The following is a 25126-nucleotide window of genomic DNA, read 5'->3' as shown; positions in this document are numbered from 1 at the left end:
TTGAGGTGCCATTGTGCCTCTGTAAGCCATGATAAACAGTGAAGAGCTCAAGGGAGAATACTGCAGCAGGCAAGGAAATTTAACTCCATTATAGGTGCAGTCATTTAAAATGCTTTCCCAGGAGAACAAACTGGATAACTTGGAAACAGGAGGGAAAGCCCCAAGTAATTGATAAGGGTCAAAAAAGGAGAAAGGAGGCCACAATAACATGCTCAGAGGCATGAAAATCACTGAGATGAAAGGGCTGTTCTTTCTATGATTACCCATATTTGTAGCCCAAACATGAAAAGGCTTACACTTAAGACAGGTTTTCACCATAGTTATGGCTTGTTTTTATCGTTGGCAAAGAAAATGCATGTAAAACTATTTTCTCGGTTGCATTTGTACAGCGATGAAGCAGCTGCATCCTCTGCTTTGTTTACTGAGTGGTTAACGCAGAGACATACTTCAGATTTCCTTCCCAAATAATATAACCTAGCGGTTAGCAAAAAAAGGGACTAATTCTTACTTTGTTAAAAGAGGAAATAACAGTAGATATCACCACTTGGTTTTGAGCTCTAGCTTTATTACAGAAAAAAACATGCACCCACAGCTCCTGCAATGAGCAACTGGTATTTTAGTCTTTGTCACTGCGTGGTCCAAAAGACCCAACATTTTGCACAGGAGTTAAGGCTGTTAGCCCTAGCCTCTTGAGCAAATTCCAACCCATGCGACCTAAATTCCTGTGTTTTCAGCTGGAGACTGTATTTTTCACTTCCTGCTCTGAAATTCTTGAATGATGTCGTTAAAATGAGACTTTGACCTTGGAATGCAGACAAACAAAACAAAAAAATTGAGCACCATTTCAGGTACTCTCCGAGACCAAGCTCCCCATGTCTGCCAGATTTCTGTCCTTCCGCAAGGCATGCTCTCCCATTTTTTCCAGGTTTTAAATCCGGGTTTAAAGTCTCCCCGATTGCTATAGAAGGCATCCACATAGAGTGGGATTCCACTGACTTCACACTCTAGAGTAGTCACGCACATAAATGTATCAAAAGAAGAAACAAGAGCAGCAGCAGATCCATTTGGCTTTTTAAAATGCTGGTGTGCCCTAACCAGGCATCTGTTCTGAGGGGGTTTCAGCCAAGAATGAAGCCACCCCCGAGCCCACCTATGTCACCCCCGAGGCCCTGCCCAAAGCCCGCGGTCGGTCGGCGGGCCCGAGGCCTAGCGGGGGTCGAGGCCCGAGGGAAGGCCCAGCCACAGCTGAGCTGACCGCTGCAGAAGCCGCCGCCGCCGCCGCCGCACACGCACCGGACAACCCCGCCTCTCCCCCTGCCCGCCCGGGGCGGCCGCGGCCGCGGGTGGTGAGCGGGCACACCGCACCGGCCCGCACCGCCGCGGCGCACCGCGACCGCCAGCACCACCCTGCCCCCGCCTTTGTCCGCCCGGCCTCCCGCACGGCGACCCGAGGGCGGAGCGGGAGCGGCACCGCCCGCCGCCGCTCAAAGGCCGCCCCCGGCACCGCCAGGCCCGAGGGGACGCGCCGGGGGCCGGCCCCAGCTCCCGCCCCCGCCGCGGCGGGGCCCAGCGCGGCAGCAGCGGAGGGGACGGCGGGGCCGGGCCGGGCCGGGCCCAGACGGCAGCGGCCGCGCTGACGTCATTATCCGGGCCCTCCGCGCGGTTCGCCCGGCGGGTCACAATGGAACCCGCTCGAGCCCAACCGACGTGAAACGGCCGCGCGCGCGCGCGCGCGCACACGCACCGCCTCGCACACGCGCCACCGCCTCCCTTCCCCCCCCCTCCTCCCCCCCCCACCCGCCACCCGCGCGCCTTCCTCGCGCGCGCTCCCTCGCCGCACACATCGGGGTGGGGGCAGGCGGGCCGCGGCCTGGGCCTCGCCGCTGCGGCGTGAGTGACAGCCCCGGGGGACGGGGACGGGGGCGGGGAGCGCGTCACGCCGTTCGGGTGGCGGAGCTGCCGCCGCCGCTGCCGCTGCCGCGCTAGGTCGGGGCCTGCGGCGCGGGCCGGGCGCGGAAGGCTCTGCCGGGGCCGCCATCTTGCCCAGGGCCCCGCCAGACGGAGGTGCGCCGCCGCCGCCGCCGGCAGCGCGAGGGGCCGCCGCCGCCGCGTCTCGCCTGGCTCCCTCCCCCCTCCCCCGCCCTCCCCTCCCCCCCCCCGCACGCACGGAGCCGTCAGCGCAGAGCGCTCCCGCCGCCCGGGCCGGCCCCTCCGCTGCTGCCACCTTCCTTCCTGCCTGCCGCCTGCCTGCCCCCGCGAGCAGCGGCCGCTGCTGAGCCCCGGCCCCGGCGAGCGGCGCGGGGTGCGTGTGTGCGCCCCCTCCCCCGCGTGCGCCCGGTCCCCGGACGGGGCGGAGCGGAGCGCGCAGGCCCCGGCCAAGCCCCAGCCGGAGCCGAAGCCCAGGGCCGCCGGGCAGGAGCTGGTGACGCAGGAAAAACGCCCCGGCGGTGCCGCCGGCGCCGGAGAGAGCGGAGCGGCCAGGGCCGGGATCCGAAGCGCGGGCAGCGGCGGCAGCTTCGCCCTCCCTCCTCCCGTCGCAGTGCACGGCGCCCGCCCCGGGGGGGGACCGGGGAAGCGGAGCCGCCCCCTCAGTCAGCCGGCTGCACGCCTGGGACCGCGGGGCCTGGCATGAGACTCTGCCCTGCTGGCTGCCTGGGATGAGGCAGCCCCCGGCCGCGCTCCTTCGGCAGCACCCGGGAGGGCACCGGGCCGTCGCAGCAGCAGCCGCGGGACAAGGGGAAGCCGTGCGGGGGTGAGTGGCGGAGCGCCGTGCCCGGGCGGGGCCGGAGCCGGGGCCGGGGCCGGGGGCCGGGGCCGGGCCGCGGCGAGGCGGCTGCGCGGGGGCAGCTCTCGGCGCTGCAGCCGGCCGCCGCCGTGCGGAGCGGAGGGAGGCGCTCCCCGGGGACGGGGCTCCGCGGGCCGGGGTGCGGGCCGGCGGGGTGCGGCGGGGAGGAGGGGGCGAGCCGGGCCCCGCGGGGCGGGGAGCGGGGGCGGCTGGGGGGGGGTGGGGATAACGGGCGGCGGGTGGCGGCAGCGCCTCCCTCGCAGCCCCCGGCGTGTGGCCCTGCATCGCTGGTGTTTTGGAGGGCAAGGGAAAATGGCTGACGGCTCCTCATCCTCTCCCCGGCTGCCGGGGGGTGGAAGCGCTCCCCGCCCCGCGCCCCTCGGGGGGCTCTGCCAGCCGTCGGCCGGCGCCTCCCGCCGTCCTCCCCCGGTGCCCGCCGGGCGAGGAGGGCCCGGTGGCTCCCCGCAGCGCTGCACCCAGCTTTGCCTCCCCTGGTTCTCGCTTCCCTTCGCACCGAACGCCATTACTGAGGTGGAGTGATTGGAGCCGTGTAGGCCCGGGCGACGCCTGGAAATAAGGCCCTGCCGAGGCGCTTTCCCTGCACTCTCAATGAAAACCACCAGCACCAGCTCGTTCACGCCCGCTGTAAACATTATTAACGCGTAGGCCACTCCTCTAGTCTCGGCTTCCAGCAGTCCTATTTCGATGCACAAAAAACGTTTGTGGCTTTTTCGCATCTTCTTCCTCGAGTTCACCCTGGCTGCTTCTCCTCGGAGTTATGTCCCGGGGCTTGTCGGCTGGGATTTCTTTTAGGCAATATAACCCTCTCCCCTTGTCCAAGGTGTGCGGCAGGGGTAGTTGCATGCAGTTTGGCCACGGTCGTTCTCTGTTATTGTCCTCAAGAAAACGCAGGATTTCATTAGTTGGATGGGTTGTTGGGGGGGGTGTGTGTGTGTGTGTGTGTGTTGGTAATCACTCTGTTAACGTGTGCTGTCCCATTTTGTGCGGCATTGTTTGCGTATGGAGAGAATAGCCTTTGGAAATTAATTATTTTTTCTTAAGTGACTTTGTTCTCATAGACGCATCCAAAAATGTTGAGGTGCTTTTTCAGATGCTGTATTGCATTTTCAGGTTGCTCCCTCAGAAGTCCAGTTAAGTATTTTCAAGATGTACAATAACTTACAACACACAACTGTACAGGAAAAAAAATTATTTCGGAAAAGAATTGTTCTAATTAAATGTTCAAAGGACTCCCAGGCTCACTGTAGACATGCTGTGTCTGTCTCAGCTGTCTTCATGTTGTCTGTGCAACATGATTTAGATTTCACAGTTCTGCAGTTGTATTCATATCACTGGACGTTTTTGTCAGCCCAAAGACCCTCTGAAGTCACAGGCTCAAAGCTAGCACAAGGCCCACTTTTGCTGACCTAGTTGCAGAACTGGGGCCTGTATTTTTAAAAAGTTGTTGAATTTAGATATTAATATGCAGTGTTAAGTATACTAGTGGCAACACTTGTTATGACAGACGGACTAGGTAACCTATGTTTTTCAGCAGGCTTCTCAAATGCCTGACAAATGGGTATTAAAATTGTTATCTTTAGGAAGGGACTCTTGGTGGATGTTTGGAGGATTGGCCTTTATTGATTATGGAATTGAAATGGTGTCTCTAGTAAGAAGAAATATTTAGGGGTGACTGAAATCTGTAGGCAGCTAACTTTATTCATGATATTTTGAGGTTTTACTTTAGGAATTGGCAGAACTCCTCACCATAAATGTTCCTGATCAAGTAACATGTTTATTTCGGCAAAACCTAAGTCATACATGAGGGCATTGGGTGGCTTTTTTTGTTTGTTTGTTTGCTTTTTTTTTTAATAATGCTTTTTATTCTTTGAGTTGAAGTAATGTTTATTCTTTGAACCAACAAAATACAGTAGCTAATATCAAGAATTTTGGGGAAGCATATATAATACATGTATTGATTAATCTGTTGCAATACCCTGGACAACAGTGGTGCTTAATGATAGCTTTGAACGAAAAATATAAACATAATCATAAAGCTGCAGTGGAAGAAACTCGAGTATCAGCATGTTTTGGGGGGGGTGGGTGGGAATCTAGCTAAAAATAAATGTAAGATTGTATCATAGTGACTTTTTCCTCTCTCTCCAATTATCTTTTGTACTTTTATTTTGTGTAGGTTTTCTTAATGGTATTTCTTTTGGGTAGCCTCTGTCTTAATCTTTCCAGGCTGCTGCTTCATGTCTTGCAGAATTTGCCTTTGTGGTGATACTTCTGCCCATTGAATTGACAGGAAGACTACATCTGGAGGTGGTAATCAATAAGGATAGTGGTAGCAAAACTGTTTACTCTTTCTGCCTCTGTGGAACAGTCACCCTTACATAAACATTTTATTTCCCACGTTGTGGTGCATTTGTACTCAGAAATAGACCAGTGCAACTACTGTCTGTTCTAAATGCACATTTTTGGTTTAGGCATTTTATTGATACTCTGGAAGTCTTACAAGTGAGACTCAGGATAAACAAAAATAGTGGATTAGTGTGTATTCAACAAAATTAAATAGACTTTTAAGAAAGTAAAGGTACCTGTAATACCTTTGTTCCAAGACATCTTACATTTAAAATTGAAATTAGTTTAGGACATTCCAGTATGAATACAACTTTGGGTAAAAATGGGTAGGAATTAAGTTATTTATTTATTTATTTGAACAAATTGCTTTTAAATGGCTTTAAAGTTATGTTTCTGTCAGGTGTGTATTGAAAATATATTAAGTTCCAGGGGAAGTATTTCTGTCCTTCCTGCTCCAGTTTAGAAATCAGCTCAGGACTTATTTCAGGTATTTGAATGGCAAGCACTTTTGTGTTAGGCAGTAGTCTGAGTATGTATATGTTTTTGGGGTTCTCTGCCCCCCCCCCCTCCCCCCCCGAAATACTGTTCTATATATCTTAAGAGATCTAAAAACTGTAGATGTATCTTGAAAACATCCTGAGCAGGATAGCCTCATTTGTGAAGTAAATGAATAAAAGGTGTCCTTTACTGTTTTTCACTTAAAGCATGATTTTTTTTTTTAATCAAGCCAAACCCCACAAACCCCCCCCCCCCAAACTATTACATTTACTTTAATTCTTTTTTCTTGTAATCACAAACATTGTTTAAACGAACGAGTAGTGTTGCTTATCCAGCACTTGCAGAGACCAGCGTGAAATGGTTGTCTGAAGATGTAAGAAACTTTGCAGGGTTTTCTGTTCAATTGAAAAGCTGTGCATGTGAAAGCTTTTGTGTCCTTTAGAAAATTATTTCCTGAATGTTAACATTAGTATTAATCTGAACATGTGGACATGGTTTCTTTTGTTCAGGTATCTTATGTTTTTTGTATAACCTGGATGTGTCTCCTCTTGAAACTCTGTGTAGCTGCATCCAGTTTTATTATCTGTATCACCCTTGTTTAAAATCAGAGTTAAAAATTTAAAGCAGTACTTGAGAGATATGTTTTGGGAACATAGCTTGATAATGTCTATCATTTGTTGTAGTACCTTGCCTTTTGCAAAGCTAGCAATGCTGTGTACTGTTGACTTGTCTTATATCATACATGATGTTTGTGGTGTATAAATACATAATTTTTTTTTTTACGTAACTTTGTTATGCATACTGTCCCCTGACACAACCTAATGAAAACAGAATTAAAAATTAAGCTATAGTGCTATACCTGCCCTTTACCATCAGTGTAGAACATTCACCACAGCCTTTATTTTGTTCCAGTTTTCTTAGAAGTTTTTTTTTTCTGCCATATCCAGTAGTGACAAACGTCAGTTGCTTAGCTGTCTTGCCAAGCAGGTTAGGTTTAGGAAGAGCAGTTTGGTAAACCTTTGTATAGCAGAATGGTAGTTAAAAGAAACAGTCTTTCCATAGCAGAGGCAAGGGATGGAAAGAAGGTCTTTCATAAGCATATGCTTGCATGCAGTGAGACTTGAATTTTTCTACCTGGGAAGTTCAAGCTTTGGATTCACGTGTTAGAACAATGCAGTGATGTTTTTCATGTATTAAATCTAGTTTTTGTTCTCTTATTAATGTAGGAACATCTTAAAGTTCTCACACTGTTAGAATGAACTACAGTTTCGTAATGAGTTGAGATATTTTTTTAAAACAGTTATGTTGTATTGGCTGTCTCTGTTATGCTTAAGGCTGTAGCATGACTTGAGAATATGGTTAACAGAGGTTCTCTCTGCACTTCTTGACAGAACCATGTTTTGACTTAGATCTTCTTGTTTAGAATCCTGAATAGATAGACAGTGGCAGAAAGCCATTCTATCATGACTTTGCACCCTCAAAATGTCAACTACTGCACTTCTGAGATGTTACAGTGTCCACTTAAGCCCATTGGTGCTTTGAGCACTTTCTGTACATCTGGTTTGGTAAAATCATTTAAAATATTGAGTGTTGGTAAAGTTGCAGGAGAGCTGTTAATAACTTTCCCCACAACAGAGGAGAGGAGGAAAGTAAATAAGGTGTTAAAGTAGCCAGTTGTGACTTAGTGTAAAATCTTTTTGCTGCTTCTTTTTTCTTGAGGGAGCTTAACAGCACAGCCAGTTCCTTTTGCATTTTCTGTTGTGAATTTTCTGATATTTGCTTTGTTTTATAAGAAGCCATTAGTTACTCATTTTATTTGAGAGTTGAATTCAATCTGCTTGATATCAAAGCTTTTTGGTTGCCAGCTGTTGACGTGTTTTCAAATAAAAATTAAAATGCTGGGAATAAAAAACATTTGGATATGTGTATGTTCACAGGCTTGCTTTCTAAAGGAAATACTACTGATGTATAGTTTTCTTAAAGGATTAGTTAGTATTAACTGTAAGAATGATTATTTGCTTTTGGTTAACTTCTTTGTGTTAGTACACCTCTGAAAGAGATTCATGGGATGTAGATTTAAAATCTAGTTGTGTTTTGAATGCTAGTATTTTCAACTTTTTTCATTAAGTTAAAATGAAGACTGCTTTAGAAGTAATGGATAGCTATCAGGAATGTTATTGTGGGAAACTTCCATTTGTAGCATCCTTGATCTGCTTACAACAACAGCATGTAACACTGTTTTGTGATTTTGTTTTCCTTACACGTAAGGAAACTGCCAACAGAAAAATGTGATTTTCTTGCATATAGATCTTTGCATGGACATCTTAGCAAATCATACTGTTTGGTAGTTAGCGTTTAGCCATAAATTCACTCATAAGAGGGGAATTCCACATTGCATCATTCCTTAAAGATGTACATCTGTGAATGGAGAACTGTCACAGAAGAAACCTTTTTTCCAATTTTTTATTTTAAGCTGAGATTCAAGAATATGTTGAAGGCAAGACACAAGCATGTGACTCCTTAATGTTTGCTCATCCTCTACTCCTTTCTGCTATAAACTGTAAAAGACTTCCCTAGTGGTTTTTTTTAATGTTTTTTTTTTTTTAACAGAAGCGTTGTTCAAATGAGTGCTTCAAAATAGTGAAAAGTACATGGAGGGAATTTCAGGGCTACCTTTTCATTAAGCTTACATGTAAAATACCCAAAACTCAAGTAATAGAAAGTTGTCTCTAGAAGAGCCTTTGTTTAAGACAAGTAACACTTTTTTGTAACAGCTGAATGGCAACATGGAATGACACAAAAAAATGTACATTATAAATTCCACAGGCTTCGATCCTTACGTTGCTTAATTGCCGCTTAACCTTTTCTCTAGCTTCAGCGGGACTAGGTGTGGGAAGAGGAAAAGGTATTGTTTTGTGTTAGGGTGGTGTTAGCTATAATGCTCTGAAGTGGTGAAAGAAGAAAATGGAGATTGTTTAGAAATGTGTTCAGTAAAGAAAAAACAGTAGTGATGTGTGCCAGGTAGGATCCCTGTATTACCAGACAGGCTTTTTTGGTTGGAGGGGAGTGACCTTGCTAGCACTGTGGTGTGGGATGGTGGTGACAGGCCTGTATTGGCTGGGGGTGGAACTTCAGTTTTCTTGTCCAGAAATGAAGATTGACAGTGAGGGGAAAAACAGTCTCTTACTTTTCTAATACAAGATGGGGATGAACACTGTTGTCAAAATATACTGGCATCTGAGTAAATGAGCCTTGCATCTTTTGGTGTTTAATTTTTCTGCTGTATTAGCAATGAAGTACTTCAGTGTATTTTTGAATAAGTTTCAACAGAACAAGCCCATGAACTTGAAAGTTAAATAAGAAGGGTGGATCTGCTTAACTTAATTTTTAGGTGAATAGGTTGATGAAAGACCAAAATTTTTATAAACTAAAAACTTAAACTATAGTTTAAACTATATTTTGTATTTGACTTTGTATATTTCTAATTGAGAAATAAAAAGTTAATCATTTGGTGATTTCTGACGTTTCCTTTTAATGCATTTTCCTGAATCCTTCAGCTGTGAGGATTTCCATTATTTTTTTTTTTTAAATTGTGACATAAATTCTCTGGAGCTTGAAGGTGAAAACTCCAGTGACTTGTTCTACAGTTTTGTGCTCCAGTTTTGCACAGCCCTGCCATATGCCTTGACCTGTCTTTCCGACAGTGCTTTATTAATCACAGTGGGACCTTAAAATCCCAGGTCTTTTCCTGACTGCTTATAAGTGTGTGTATACACACATGTGCACCTGCACACATGCGCAGTGGGACTTTTTTTAAGATGTTGTACTGACTTTTTTCCCTAGGTGAGGTAGTAGTGTCAGATTTCTTAAGTGCTTTATAGGTCTCTTGCTGTGTTGGAGTTTCTTCATGATAGTTCTGGCAATTAGACAGGAAGATAACCTCCAGAGTGCCTGAAAATTCTTACTGTTTGTATTCTTGTAGCAGTTCAGCTAGATTGGTGTGGTTGACAGTTTGTAACGTGTCTAGTGAAGACGTAACTTGAAACACGAATTCCCCTTATGGCATTTGAGAAGCCATTAATTCCTTTCCCTTTCCTTCCATATTTTAGGATTGGGAAAACAGATTTTTTTCATAAAATGAAAAGCTTTGAAGTGGAATGAGCAGCTTCATTTTCACCAGTGGCAATGGGTGCAGCGAGGTTAGCATAGCGGTAGTGAAACCTTGCTGTAAGCTACTGTGTCTTCAGCCATGGAAAAAAACCCAGTGACCAGTATCAGCCTCTGGTTAGCAGGTGTATGACTGAAGTTTTTAACTTATGTGCGCCATCCTAAGATTTTTGACCAGATGAAGAAGGGTTTAGTAATGCATCCTGTCATGAATTTTCCTTTTTCTTTTTATCACTTTCCTGATAATGGAATGAATATTTAGAAGCAGTAGCAACTATAGTTATGGTGCCTGGAGGCAGCTGGATGTGGATAGTGAACGACCAACAGGATGTTAGTTTAGTTTTGTTGTTGGCAAGTGGTAGCCAAAATGAGAGTTTGATTTGGAGATTCAAATGCACTGTGTCAACTGATCCTTAGTTGGTACTTCAGAAGATCATCTTTTTCTAAAATTGAAATTGTACTTGACACTTGTGCTGTTTGTTTATATGCTTTATATTTATTTAGGTGCGAGTATCACACAGGAAGATTGAGATGTTGTAGAAGTTGTATACATTATCTAGACCAGCAGCAAGTAACTAACAGTTGAGAGCAGAGAATCAAAATCTGCTCAAAATCAAAAAGAGCTGCTTCACGCTTCTAAGTATGTGCTTACACTATACTACACCTAAAATACAGTTTGAGGGGTTTTCAGTGTTGATGAGCCACTGTGGTTCTTCACGGGTCTGAAAATAGGATAAGTAGTAGTAGTTCACATTTAAAATGAAGACTAACCATTTAGTTCTACTTTCGATTATTCTAACAGCAAAATTTTGCTTTAAATGTGAGTTTATCATTGTATGTCGTTTAACTTCTAAATTACAGTTGTCCACTAGAATTCTTTATTCCGTATCTCTTTAACATAAAAAGCTTCTCTAGTGTATTTGATAAATTTAAGTTCTCTCTGAACTTCTGTGCAAGAAGGGGGAGAGAAGCCTTAACAACCATGTCGATATTCAAAGAGTTCAGCTGCAATGGTTTTTCCATCTATAGGAATTATGAAGACATTATTTTGGGGGTATATTTCTGTAGATGAGTACAGTAGGTGTAAAAAGACTTTGCTTCTTTCACAAGTTCTGGAAATGTTTGTTTTCTCTTCAGATACTTTCTCATGATTTTGAAGATGTTTTCTCTTAATAAGAAATGAAGATTTTTTTGTTTAAATTTTTGTAATTTGCTCCTACTCGCCTGCTTGGTCTGGTGTTGTTAGTCTGCTTTAAAGAAACGCTGTGGTGAGATTTCATTGATCTGATCAAATTAGTCTATGCATTTACCTTTTTCCTTTTCCTTCCTGAATGTCTTTTGTTTAATTTGTTCTGTGTTTTCTTGTGCTGTTTTTCCTTGAAAATGTTACTTATGAATTCAGAGTGCCCAATTGTTTTAGTGGATATCTTCCTTTGGATTTTTTTTTTCTTTTCTTTTTCTCTCTTATACTTCTGGGTAGCTAGTGCTTCTGGGTAACTAATGCTTTGTTTCACCAAAATTGGTGAGGTTAGGTGTATACTTCGGAGAGACTTTCTTGCTGGGAAGAAAATGTCGTCTTTAGAGACAACATGTATAATCAGTTGTGTTTTTTCTTTGCTGATTTTGTAAATATGAAGTTGATATTTGAGGTACCTTATTTTTGCTCAGATGCTTGATAAAAGCAAGTGAAAAGTTTGGTTTCTCCCCACCCCCCAAGTTAAAAAGTAAACTGAATTTGGATGGGAGTATTAACTTTTTTTCCCAGCTATAGTATGTATTATTTCATCACGACTTGTAGTTGGGGTTTGTAGTATTTCAGAGTGGGTTCCTCAGCTGAACTAAAAGCTTGATTTTTAAAATGCTTCCATTATTCATTTTTTCAGTTGAATTATCAGATGGCTCAGTGAAGTTACTTAAAAACTGTGTTGAAAAACAAATGATGCAAAGAGCCTTGGAAAAAAATGCACAAGTCATGATCTATTTAGGCATTTTACCATTTAAGGGGGATATTTTCACTTGAGCCATGGGTAATTTAAGAAGATTCCTGTAAGTTTACATAAAAGTGGAAAATGGGGAAATATGAGAATAAAAGTTGTCATTAAACCAGTGGGGTTTTTCCCCCCAACTTAATTGTGAACTCTTCCTCCCATTGGATCCTTGACCCATTCAGTCTGGAAGATGGATTGAATTGGATTGTTATTCAGTATTTTATCTTTGGAATTCGTTCTGTAAATGCATGTGTTATATCAGCCTAAATCTCACACTGAGTAGAATTATTACTCTGTTAATAAACTTGATAGGTGCTTTTCACTCTCAGCCTGTACATTTCCCAAACATGAATATATTATTTTTCACATCACTGTAAATTAAAACGCTTGTGTTCTCTTTTGTTTTATTGATGAAGAATTGAGGCACAGAGGCTGTAAACTTCAAAAGTACCTCCTGTCATAATTTTTTAACAGATTTTTATTAGATGTTCAGGTGTTACAGACACGGCTTATGTTGGCTTAAGTTGCAGTTGTGCTCCCTCACTCTTCCTCAGTTCTGCCTTTATCTTGGTACCCAAAAAAATGAGAGGAGGATGAAGAGGTTCATCTGAAAAATCTGTGATTTCTCCAGCAACGTATATGAAAGAGACACAGTCAGAATTAACTTCTCGGGTTCTTCATAGCTGCCTTATAACCCAGAGATTTCCCTTTGACTTCTGCTGTTCTGTTTCTTTTCTTGTAAAACACCATACTTCTGCAACAAATAAGGTATGGACAGTTTTTCTTCCTGATGCCTCAGTTGATTACTGTTTACCCAGGGGACTTACTTTGATGGAAACAAACTTTAGTTTGATGGAAATGAAATCACAGTGGAGACCAGATTACTCTGAGAATCCCAAATTATATAGGAGAAAAATGACAAATTGAGCCTTTGACAAATTTAGAGAGCATGTTCTGTCTGTGTCTTTCACACAGACAACATTTTGTTATAAGAAAATTTCTTTTGCTAAAAAGTAGTAAGATGTTGACTGTCACGGTGGATACAGCTGTTGTACTCGGTTACTCATACTCTGTCATCTCTAATTCCAGTTTTTTGACCTGAATTTCCAGATAATATTTGAATCATGCAGTCTTGTTTACAGTTTCGTAATTCTGGCCTTTTTTTTTTTTTTTTTGTGAGCAGAAGTAAAATTTTTGCCAGCTTCTGTACTTTATATCATCAGCATTACCTGCTGTATCTTTGTCACTGATTTATGTACTTGTGGCCAGATTATTCAAAGTGTTACTGCTAAATTAATTTTCCTGACTCACTGTGATCCATTAAGTATTCCACTGGCCTTATCATTATTTCCAGGGCAAGGTCAGGTTTTTTTGCCTTCACCTTCTTAGACTTCTCGTGCTTAGCCTTATTTGCTCCAGTTACTTAATATTTCTTTCATGACTGAGCTTGTTCATGAACTGACATTCCTGGCATTTATCATGTACTAAACAGCTTTCTCTGGGTGCATTTTCCTGTGATATACATTATGCTTGAGAAAAATTTTGGTCTTTATGACACTTCCGTGTTGTCAAGACTCATCTCTGCTCTAATGTATGTGAACCTTGGTTGCTGTCGTAGCTAAATATGTGCTACCTATAATTATCCATATTCTGTTTCCTTTTTTCTCGTTTTTCAGGGTGTGTTTCATGATAGATTTGCACTGATGCTAAAAGAGTTGGTTCTATCCATGGCTATGTATTCTTCCTGTTTCTCGTGCCATTGTTAGCGTTCATATGGCATGCCATGCAGCTGGAAACTAAAATGATTTTCATTCCTTTCCCCCAGTTACCTTTCAGCCAGATTGGCTTCTTGATCTGGCTGACTATGTGGTGACGCAAGGGCTAATACTAGTGGTGAGAAGGTGGTTAGGATGAAAGTGAGCAAGATCACCCTCCTCTTCTTATGACAGTGGAGACTTAACTTGCTTTCAAACAGCCTGTGAAGCTGTGCCTTCAGCTAAGGCTTGTTCACATACAGAAATACAATGAAACTTCTGTTCTAAAATTTATCAGGATATAATACTCTTACTGTGGAATAAGATTGCTGTTTCTCACTGAGATTCCAGCAATGGAAGCAGAAAAGATCCACTTACACGCCGTGGTGGCAAAACTACCGTATGATTGTGTCACTGTCATTTTGTGCTAGTTTAAGCACTGTCCTTAAGAAGAACAGTTAACGACTTTCCCCTTGTCTCTCTTGGCCTGTTGGTGGATTCAGCTGAAAACTGGTGTCTTTATAGCCTACTTTGTGTACTGAAGGGAAGTGCTCTTTAGCAAGGGGGTTTGTGGGATTTAGTAGTTAACCATTTTCAGTGCAGGGAGATTAGTAGCAATGTGTGTTTTGGATTGGGTTTTTTTTGTGTGGTGGGTTGTTTTTTTTGAATGACTCTTTGGTTTTCAGACAAAGCTGCAACAGTTTTTAAACCCATCCTCAGTCCTTAGGATGTGGTAGTAGTTGATCATTATCTCCTGCATTTCTCAATAAGGTTATGACATGTTTTTTTGATAGGTTTTATAGATACAGGATATTAAGTTTCTGGGACAGTGGGGTCACTTTTTGGTTCTGGGGGTGGGTGGGTATAATGGAAGTAATTCTTCTGTTTCCAGCCCTACTTTGTTCTTAATGCACCTTCTAGGGGCTTCCTTACTTGTTCCTATCCAGCTTCCTCTGCTGTTCACCTTTTTGCATTTATATCAAACTACAGTCTTCATTGTGTTGGCAGAAGGAGCATTAAGACAGAAGACAAAATTGCTGTTCCTGTTGCCACTTCTTATTTCCCTGGGGAGAGGCCAGGATTTTTAAGGGGAGTTGTTACACAAATTCCCTGGAGCAGATAGATCGTTTTCAGTGATTTCTTGAGCATGCAGTCTGCTTAGGCAGATGGCTTGTATGAGTTTAGTTGGAATGGAGCATGTTTAAGGCAGACAGTCTTAAAAAAAATTAGCTATCAGCTTATAACACCTCTGGTGAGCTTGTGCAAGCTTGATTTTTCAGAGCAAGTATCTTCTGACTGAAATGATTGTAAGGCAACAGGAAATGGCAAAATGTTTACTTGCAGGTAGCTAGCATGGAACTGTACAAAAATCTCCAGGCTGAGTTAGGCAGTTGGTACATTGAAAGCTAGCTGGAAATTTGGTTAAGTTTGTTAAGCAGTAATGAAGAAGCTTATTCAAACATGAATTTTAATGCTGGTATCACTTTCTTATGTATTTGAGACATTTTAAATTATGCTTGATGATGATGATGGTAGTGTTTGAGTTCCTGTGCTTAGTTTGTGCTTTCTGATTGAATGTTACATGAAAAGTAAAGTGACATTAAAGCTAGTACTTAGATTTTTTGAATTTAAAGCATTTCAGAATATCTGGGTATTTCACAAAGTTAATTTTGTCATGATTCAAGAATGTAAAATGCTTCCAACTTCATATCTGTTTTAGATGCTGTACCATGCTTTAATTTTTTGCAGTTAACCAAGCAATAAGTTGTGTAAATTTTATACTTTGAGGAATAATTTCTATAATGTGTTGATAATGTCACAGGATATTAGGAGTATAGACTAATAACAATACAAATAATTAGTTAATTAGTTAATGAAATAATAATTTTCTTTAGTGTCATGTTTAACATAGTTTAGAGAAGCCCTTAAATTCTCCATAGAAAACATGAAGGGAGTCAGTAGGGGCTAGCCTGATTTTTGCAGGCTAACTTTAAACTTCACTTTTCTAACAGAAGCTTTATAGCATAATTGTGGTAGTGTTGTTGGGTACCGCATGCTATGGTGATACGTCAGGTGCTGTGTATAAACATGATTTAACAAAGAATAGCACGGAAGTAAAATGTAGAAATAACATTGTAGTAATATCCATAATTCATTGTCTGAATGGCATTAGACAACATTTCAAATATTTATAGTGCTGAGTTTTGCAAAGCCTTAAGAGCAGTGTACTATAAATTAATTTCATGTTTTAAAGCCACGAGTGAACCTGGAAGATGCCATTATGCTTCCCTTCAAATACTTGAGAAAGAATGAAGGTAGCAAAAGCCATTCAGCACCTACCAGAAGCCTGGTAGAATGTATGAACCTCACCAGAAATAACAGAAGCTACGATGTATTTATGTATCTTGGGGGGAAACCAAGGTTAGGGATGCCACTGAACATGAGAAATGATGATTTGGACATTTGTACAGTTTGGCGGGATCCTCCAGGGGTGGAGAGTTGAAGTGTTACTTCCTTTTTTGCTCTGTTCCCCAGGAAGAATTGAAGTTGTGAATAGTATTAATTTACTCTAGTATAGTAGATCAAAGGGAGTGTTTTCATTTAAACTTTTTTTCATTAAGTTTTTACATTTTTGTCTGCAGTTAATGTTATCTGTAATCCTTAGGTGGTTGGACTAGATGATCATTGTAGGTCCCTTCCAGCTGAAAAATAATTCTATTCTGAAATATTTTATTCTGTTCATTGGAGTAGGAGGCGGATACTTCATAGTTTTAGCTTCATCAATCCTGCCTACAGAATTGTGCTAAAAAAATCCAAGATTTTTTTGTGAGCCCTGCAGCAAAAGGAGAACACAACTTCCAGGGAAGTTTCAAAGGTCAGCAGAGCTAGAGGATAAAGGTTTTTAAAATTATTAAGGGCTTGAGCCCAGCTCCCAGCAAGAAGTGAGATACTTTGTGGATGCTTTTTGGAATTTACAGAACTCATGTTCTTCTCGAGTTAACCTCTGGATCTGATTTAGAGATAAATTATGGAATCTAATGCAACCTGAAATAACAATAAAAACTTCCTGCATAAGCTGCAGAACTGAAGTTCTGCTTATGTATCAGTGGTCTGCTGCTACCCTCACAATATCAGATGCAAAAGCCAAAGCTTTTACAAAAAGTCCAAGGATTTGGTCATGAAAGGAGAAAGGAATATCCGTTCCTAAAGGTGGAATTGAAGGAGCATCTGAAGTGGTTAAGAAACTGGAGTTTGCAGTTTGGAAGAAAAATCTGTGTAGATACATAAACATTTGTTTATTTTTGTCAACCCAAATATGAATATTGCAGACTTCTTATGGCAAATCTGAACAAAATGGGGGGGGGGGGGGGAATTCTTTGCTGTGAAGTGATGTAATGTCCAAACACAAATAAAACCAAGTAGGCTTAAGCTACTGTGAAGTGTAGTATTGATGACATTTGTCTCGCAAAGATGAAACAAAACGTCAGCAATAAAAGGAGAGCCAAGGAGGATCTCCATCCTTTGCTGGATGTGGGGGGGAACATTGTCACCGAGGACAAGGAAAAGGCTGAGGTACTTAACGCCTTCTTTGCCTCTGTGTTTAACAGCCAGACCCGTCATCCCCAGGGTACTCAGGCCCCTGAGCTAGAGGATAGGGATGGGGAGCAGAATGGAGCCCTCATAGTCCAGGAGGAAGCAGTTAATGACCTGCTATGCCACCTGGATGCTCACAAGTCTATGGGGCCAGATGGGATCCACCTGAGAGTACTGAGGGAGCTGGCAGAGGAGCTCGCCAAGCCACTTTCCATCATCTATCAGCAGTCCTGGTTAACAGGGGAGGTCCCTGATGACTGGAGGCTTGCCAATGTGACGCCCGTCTACAGGAAGGGCCGGAAGGAGGACCCGGGAAACTACAGGCCTGTCAGCCTGACCTCAGTGCCGGGAAAGGTTATGGAGCGGTTCATCTTGAGTGAACTCCACAGGCAAGTGCAGGTCAACCAGGGGATCGGGCCCAGCCAGCATGGGTTCATGAAAGGCAGGTCCTGCTTGACCAACCTGATCTCCTTTTATGACCTGGTGACCTGCCTGGTAGATGATGGAAAGGCTGTGGATGTCATTTACCTGGACTTTAGCAAAGCTTTTGACACTGTCTCCCACAATATTCTCCTTGGGAAGCTGGCAGCTCATGGCTTGGACGGGCATAGTCTTTGCTGGGTAAAAAACTGGTTGGGTGGCCGAGCCCAGACAGTGGTGGTGAATGGAGTTAAGTCCAGTTGGTGGACGGTCACAAGTGGTGTTCCCCAGGGCTCTGTTTTGGGGCCAGCCTTGTTTAATATCTTTATCGATGATCTGGATGAGGGGATTGAGTGCACCCTCAGTAAGTTTGCAGACGACACCAAACTGGGTGGGAGTGTCGATCTGCTGGAGGGTAGGATGGCCCTGCAGAGGGACCTGGACAGGCTGGACCGATGGGCCGAGGCCAACTGTATGAGGTTTAACAAGGCCAAGTGCCGGGTCCTGCACTTCGGTCACAACAACCCCATGCAGCGCTACAGGCTTGGGGAAGAGTGGCTGGAAAGCTGCCTGGCCGAAAAGGGCCTGGGGGTGTTGGTAGACAGCCGGCTGAACATGAGCCAGCAGTGTGCCCAGGTGGCCAAGAAGGCCAACAGCATCCTGGCTTGTATCAGGAATGCTGTGGCCAGCAGGAGCAGGGAGGTGATTGTTCCCTGTACTCGGCGCTGGTGAGGCTGCACCTGGAATACTGTGTTCAGTTTTGGGCCCCTCACTACAAGAAAGACATTGAGGTGCTGGAGTGTGTTCAGAGAAGGGCAACAAGGCTGGTGAAGGGTCTGGAGCACAGGCCTTATGAGGAGCGGCTGAGGGAACTGGGGTTGTTTAGCCTGGAGAAGAGGAGGCTGAGGGGAGACCTTATCGCTCTCTACAACTACCTGAAAGGAGGTTGTAGTGAGGTGGGTGTTGGTCTCTTCTGCCAAGTAGTTAGTGATAGGACGAGAGGAAATGGGCTTAAGCTGCGCCAGAGGAGGTTTAGATTGGATATTAGGAAAAATTTCTTCATGGAAAGGGTGGTCAAGCATTGGAACAGGCTGCCCAGAGAGGTGGTGGAGTCCCCATCCCTGGAAGTGTTCAAAAAACAGTTAGACGTGGCACTTCAGGACATGGTTTAGTCTAGTCTACCCTTGATTGGTTTAGTGTGGACTTGGTAGTGTAGGTTAATGGTTGGACTGGATGATCTTAAAGGTCTTTTCCAACCTAGACGATTCTATGATTCTATGATTCTATGAAAAGTGAGACTGGCAGCTTTTTACAAAGAAAACTTTTGGCCTTCTTTTAATTTGCTTTAGTACTTAAAAAATGGGTGCTGCTCAAGACAAAAACATAAATGTACTAGATCATTTTCTCGTGTTAGCGGAGTTGTGTGAAAGGTTACACGTTAACAAAACCAGATTTGATTTGTTTGTTTTAACATTACCTTGCAGAAGCTAGTATACTTCTTGGGTTGTATGAATTGACTTTCTTGCTGAGTTCTTGCTTTCAAGAAAATTAGACTTTGGTAAAAACGGTGTTTACTGCTCTTTATCAGGCATGATTGAACTCCTTTTAAGAGCCTTTTGCTGAAGTGCTTTTTTGGCTTTGTTTTTTAACGATGAAGACTTACTGGTATTCTTTCCTGTGCATAGCTGGTAGTAATTTTTTTATGCTCTACTATTACTGATTTTGTTTCAAACCTATTAAACCTAGACCTTTGTCCCCATTTAGTTCTGTATTTTGTCTATATTTTATATCTGCTGTCTGCTTTAATTTCCAACGCCAAACCGTAACAATGTCACAGTACTTAGTTCCTCACATGTTGGAAGATACAATTCCTAACCCCTTTCAGTGGGAGAATTACAATGGATGGAAGTCCTACTTCCTTGTTACCCAGATGCATTCAGCTTCTTCCCTTCTTGCTTGCTATGAACAGTAGTGCTATTCAATATATTCCTCTTTATCATTTACGCTTTAAGAGTTATGTTTGAAGATGGTTTCTGTGTATAGACATTATTTTTAATTGAAAGTGTAGCTATATATAGTTGGTAGTGGTATTAGCTGGTTTTCTTAGCTCTGTGCTATTTCAAACAGCTACGAAATGTTTTCTTGCATGGCTAGCAAAAGATTTGCAAAACACACCTTTTAGATGTATTGGTTCTGGTCTTGAAATCTACAGCTTAAAAGCTCTTAGCATGAAATAATACCTTACTATATTTATAACTTTGGGCTTCAGAACTGAAAAGGAAATATGTGTAGAAAATTATGTACCTCTTCTCAAAAGTTGTAAGGAAAAGGCAGGTCCTCACTGCTTTTTCTGATTTTATTTATGTGCTTGATCGGCAGTTACTGCTTTTTTTAAAAGAAAATGTCAGTTACAAATATAGTTCATATAGTACTTGCCTGCTGGCTTCTCAGTTCTTTTTCTCCTTTGATAGGCCCAAAAGTTGAAGAGACTAGAAATAGCAGTCTTTAAAAGGGCATCTTTATTCCCTTCCTGCAAGGGAGTAAGATAAATAGCAGTTCGAAACCCCAGAACAGCTAGGTTGCCTTCGAAGTAGATGGTCTTTGGTGTTCTGTCTTGTGGCCAGTCTGTAATGGATTCAGATATTTGATTCAGCACGTTGCGCTCTCCTCTGGCTGGGGCAGCTAATTGGTGTGAATCTCTGTTGCTACTTTTTTTTTTTCCCCTAGATGTAAAAGGCTGTAATTCATAAATTTCTTACAGGTTCTGTGACCAAAATTATATGCTTCTGTTAAAAAGACAACAGTCCTGAGATTTATTCTTGCTACAAACATGCAATTGTGGTGTACGCATGCAGTTGCTTTTCTAGAATAACCATGCTTCTAGTCATGTTTCCCAATATATACGAAGTTTTCTGTATGTCCTTTTTTCCTAGGTGAATGACCTGACACTTGGCTATGTTAATGCACATTTTATTGTGCCAAGCTTATCTCATGATCCAGATTACTCTGTGACATGTTCTCATTGTTTATCACCCCATTAGTTTGTGTGGCATGCACAAAATTTATTAGTAATTTTATAGTTTTGTCTATGTTATTCATAATATTGAATAGTTTGAGAATTGATAGGTAAATGGTTTGGCTAGGAGTATTGTCCTTGTTCATTAAAATCGTGTTAATTCCGGCTTCAATCAGTGGAGATTTTTTTTTTTTCTTAAAACCTGTTTTGTTTACTGTAAATTTAATCAGATAAGCATGTAAAGATGCAGTACAGAAATTCAGGTAGTCTCTAACATCTTTCACATTTATGATAAAGAAAAGTATTAAGTTGATCTTATTTATTAGACTGTAGGAAGTTGCATTAGTGGCTATGAGATTCACTAAATGCATTTATGTCCAGAGATGGTAGTTTGATTTCTTCCCTCCATTCCCCTACTCCTCCCCCCACCCCCACCCCCCAATCTTTCTCTGCTATTTTGGACTATATTCTGTTTTTCAAGATCTAGTATAAGTATATTCTTGATCATATCATAAAACTCTTGAGTGCAGCTTATCTGGGTTTTCTGATTTTAAAATATTTAGTATAAGTTGTTTTAATATGTTACGTTATAAATACTGGAAACTGAGTTTTTTGTTATGATATTGATGCATCTTTTGTGTTTAGATCCAGAGCAGAAATACTACTTAATATCATGACAGAAGAGGCTGAGATGTTTAACATGTATTTAATGATTTATATGGTGGTTGCTAGGATGTTTTAAATGTACTAATTATGAATTATATGTGTGTACTAGGAAACACATATTAGCTAAAAAATAAAGCTAGTCAATTAGGATAAATATGGATACCATGTATTAAATGAACTGCATGAAGAAAAAGAATTATTTTGGGATGCATCATTCTGTTTTGTTAGTATATTGCAATATGTTTATCCAAAACTAAATTTTGTTTTAAGTGCAAGAAAAATGAGGTGTTGTTTTCTACCTGCATTAGCATACAAGCCTATATGTTCTCCTGAAACAGCTTTAAAGACTCCACTAGGAAACTGTACCTGTTGCTGTTGCTGTCCAGTTGTCTTCTGAACCACTGCTAGGTATTGTTATAACTAATAAAAAAGAAAGCTTTCAATGCCAGTACAGAAATATAGTTTAGGTCTGTCTGCTCTTATGAAGAATATTAATTGGCAAGAATTGTAGGCTGTATTGTGTGCATCCTCATGCAGAGAAAACATGAAGATGAATACTACTGTGTAAACTTCGGTATCTGGTCTGTTGTCTCTTTCAGACTTTGTAATACATCCCATTCTATACATTCCCAAAGCTCTTCATTCCCCTTCTATAGTGTGCTTCAGCAGCTAGTAGGAAGCCATTGATACCGCAATGCTCAGAAATTTTAAAATTTCCTCTATTCCCTAGTGTTTTGCTGTAAAAATTCATGTCTTGCTGAGAAAATCCTTCATTACTTAAGTGAAATTAAGCCCATATTTTTTTGCTACCCATAATACTGAGAATGTATTTCAGTTTTTCCCATTGACTTTTGAGCATCCAATAATAATGCTCTTTGTAGCAAAAAGGCAGAGCAGTGACGCTGAATATGAAGTAACATTAAAAGTTAATTATCCCTTTTTAAAAATGAAGTAAGACTAAATATTTTTTTAGAAGTCTAATAGTGTAACGCCTTGCAATTATTAGCATTTGGATTAAAGTTTTAAGGCACAAACAGGGTTCTTAGTGTTCTGGACAGTGAACTTTGCTATATAGCTTGGAGAGGTGTAACTATTACATCCATTCATCCATTTTAGAATTAGCAGCATGAACAGCTTGAAGTATTTGATATGGCCATGACCAAACTACAGATTTAGTTATCAGAAATAAGGAACCAAGAACATTCGGGGAGGTTTAGGTTGGATATTAGGAAAAAATTTGTCACGGAAAGGGTAGTCAAGCATTGGAACAGGCTGCCCAGAGAGGTGGTGGAGTCCCCATCCCTGGAAGCGTTCAAAAAACGGGTAGATGTGGCACTTTGGGACATGGTTTAGTCTAGTCTACCCTTAATTGGTTTAGTGTGGACTTGGTAGTGTAGGTTAATGGTTGGACTGGATGATCTTAAAGGTCTTTTCCAACCTAAACTATTCTATGATTCTATGATTTAATCGGTCTTTGGCACAAACTTTAGACTTGCTATTTTCTTGAAATAGTGGTAAGTAGACATGATATAATACTAATTACTCCATAGATGATAGGGTATCAACTGCAGATGTGTGTATTCCTTTTCATCTACAACATTATTTAAATGTAAATGTTAAATCATGATTTGTCCTTGCTTATAGTGTTCTACTGCTGCCTGTAAAGGACTGAGGTTGCAGTTGGACCCGCAATATCAACTCAATCCTAATTGGCTATATTGCCAAGGACACATTTAGGGTTGCAGAAGGGCAGCCTCCTGCATCTATAAACTGTAGCGTAATTGGAAGAAAGTATAGCATTGTGTTGCTTAGCGGTATGAGATTGAATCTGACTCTGAAACAAATGTACGTACTGAAGGTCTTAGTTCTGATTTTTTTTTAATTATTTTTGTTTTGAGGTTGTGTCCTGTTGTAGCTCATTCTTTTAATACAGGGTGGAAGGAAGTCTTGCCCACTTCTTTGCATGTTCATTGTGAATTCAAGAAAAGGGCTGCATAGTAAGTGAAAGTCATAGTTCAAAACATATAAGCAATTTTAAAAATAGATGTTAGCATTTTCCAGCTAGAAGTGACTTGCTAAATTCGCTTTTCTTAGATTACAGTGCATGCATTTACAGGTACTTTTTTATACTCTTCATTATGTTCTTGGAAAGTCTGGTTTGTTTTACTGTCATGACCAAAGTTCTCATCTCCGAGCATAAAACCCCATGTTATCTAGCTACTTTCCAGTGCCTTGAATGTAGTTTCTTAATCACTTGGAAATGTTTAAAACAAGAATTGAAATAATAGAATTGCCGGGGCTGTAAATTTTATGTTCCTCCCCCTTCTGTCATTGAGATATATTAAATATCATTGAGGATACAGTTTCATACCAGTTGAACCAGCGTAACTCCCACTGAAAGCTCCTGAGAGTGAAGGAATGGCTGTGCTGGGTGAGAGGCCCAGTCTTGCTCAGTGCTCTGTTCACGACAGTGACCTGAAATGTACGCTTACGGAAAAGCATGGCAGCAAGGTCACAGCTCACTGAAGGGAACATGGTTAATTGTCTTAACATTTGTTGGCTATGTATGTAAGGCATTGACGGCTTCTTTCTTGGTGCTGTATCTTTGGCATTCTTCTCTATTTACTGTCACATGAGCAAAACACTCCTCCTTCAGAACAGGAACTGAAGTTGACTTTTCTGTTTGGTAGACAGAACTAAGTGTATGATCTGAAGACCTGACCTCTTGGTACATTATCTGGGAAAAAGCATCATGTACCTTACGTAACCAGTGGTACACTATCTAACCATTAAATGCCCCAAGAATTATTGGCAAATGAATGTCTTTCTTTAAAAGACACTTGCTGCTGCTGTCCAGTTCCCTTTCAGGGCCTGACCTTCATTGATTATTGCCTTGAAGTAAGACAGCCCTTTGAGTGGTGTAAAGGATTTCTTGGGTTTTTTGAAGTCTTTTGGGAAGTTATGCCATGTGGAAACAAGAAAATATGTTTTGAATATGTCAGTTTTGTTGCCTTGACATGCAGGGCCAAATACTGGGTTCTCAGCCTTAGCTTGAATACAGTTTGCTTTGGTTAGAATTTCTTGGGCTCCAAGCTTGGCATTTCAATGAGAATTTTATATCAAGACTGAAAAACTTTAGATGAAAGGGGGTCAGCTTTAGCCAGAGAAGCCTGAGGAGAGACTTTACTTCTAATCCTCTGAAAAGGGAATCTGAGAACCATAACTTAGGCTACCTGTTACACCTGAAACAGTTCAATGTAGTCAGATTCTCTCTTCATCAGTATGTCTCAAGTCCGGTTACATGAGAAACCAGTACCTTTGTCAAGTTTTCTGTTTGGAAATTTTTTTTTCAAAAGATGAAATAATCCATGTGGTTTTGCTGTAGCAGAGCTATATTAAAAAAAAAAAAAAAAAAAAAAGCTTTTTGTATCATTAAGCCTTCTATATGTAGTTGTTCGGTTTTGTGTTTGTTTTGTGAGTTGGGTTTTTTTAATAGTGATGGGTGAAACACTGAATTCTCTATCCCTGTTCTTGAATTATGCCACATCTATTAGTATTTTAGTTCTTTTAACACAAGGTGTAAATATGGCATTTTCATTTCTTTGAGGTTGTTGAACTTTGTTTTCCCCAAATCTCATTCATATAAAGGCTTCAATCTTTGAATGTCTTCAGAACTTTAAATTTTCAACCAGACCTCTGCATAAGTTCCCCCAATGCTCTAAAATACGGGCGGAAGATAGTAGGATCAGGCTGTCACACCTCTAAGTCTATAATACAGATAATATTAATATTTGCTGCTGAAGGAGGAGGAGATATCATTGCTTAAAACTAGCATTTTCTGCAGCATTCCTCTACAGTCTGTTCAGCATAGAAT

The 25126-nt window shown here is 41.9% G+C and overlaps 1 protein-coding gene across 4 annotated transcripts in view; it reads left to right on the top strand.

Annotated features, from left to right (window-relative positions):
* The first annotated feature begins 2669 nt into the window (after positions 1-2669).
* Positions 2670-25126, top strand: part of USP9X (ubiquitin specific peptidase 9 X-linked) — a 110711-nt gene continuing 88254 nt past the window's right edge. For all 4 annotated transcript variants that reach the window (XR_012831626.1, XM_075721122.1, XM_075721113.1 and 1 more), the window contains exon 1: positions 2670-2752. The gene's annotated coding sequence lies outside the window, so the exon portion shown is untranslated. The remainder of the gene's footprint in view (positions 2753-25126) is intronic.

Source organism: Pelecanus crispus, chromosome 1 (genome assembly GCF_030463565.1).
Source record: "Pelecanus crispus isolate bPelCri1 chromosome 1, bPelCri1.pri, whole genome shotgun sequence".
Taxonomy (NCBI): domain Eukaryota; kingdom Metazoa; phylum Chordata; class Aves; order Pelecaniformes; family Pelecanidae; genus Pelecanus; species Pelecanus crispus.
This window is presented reverse-complemented; position numbering and strand designations above follow the sequence as displayed.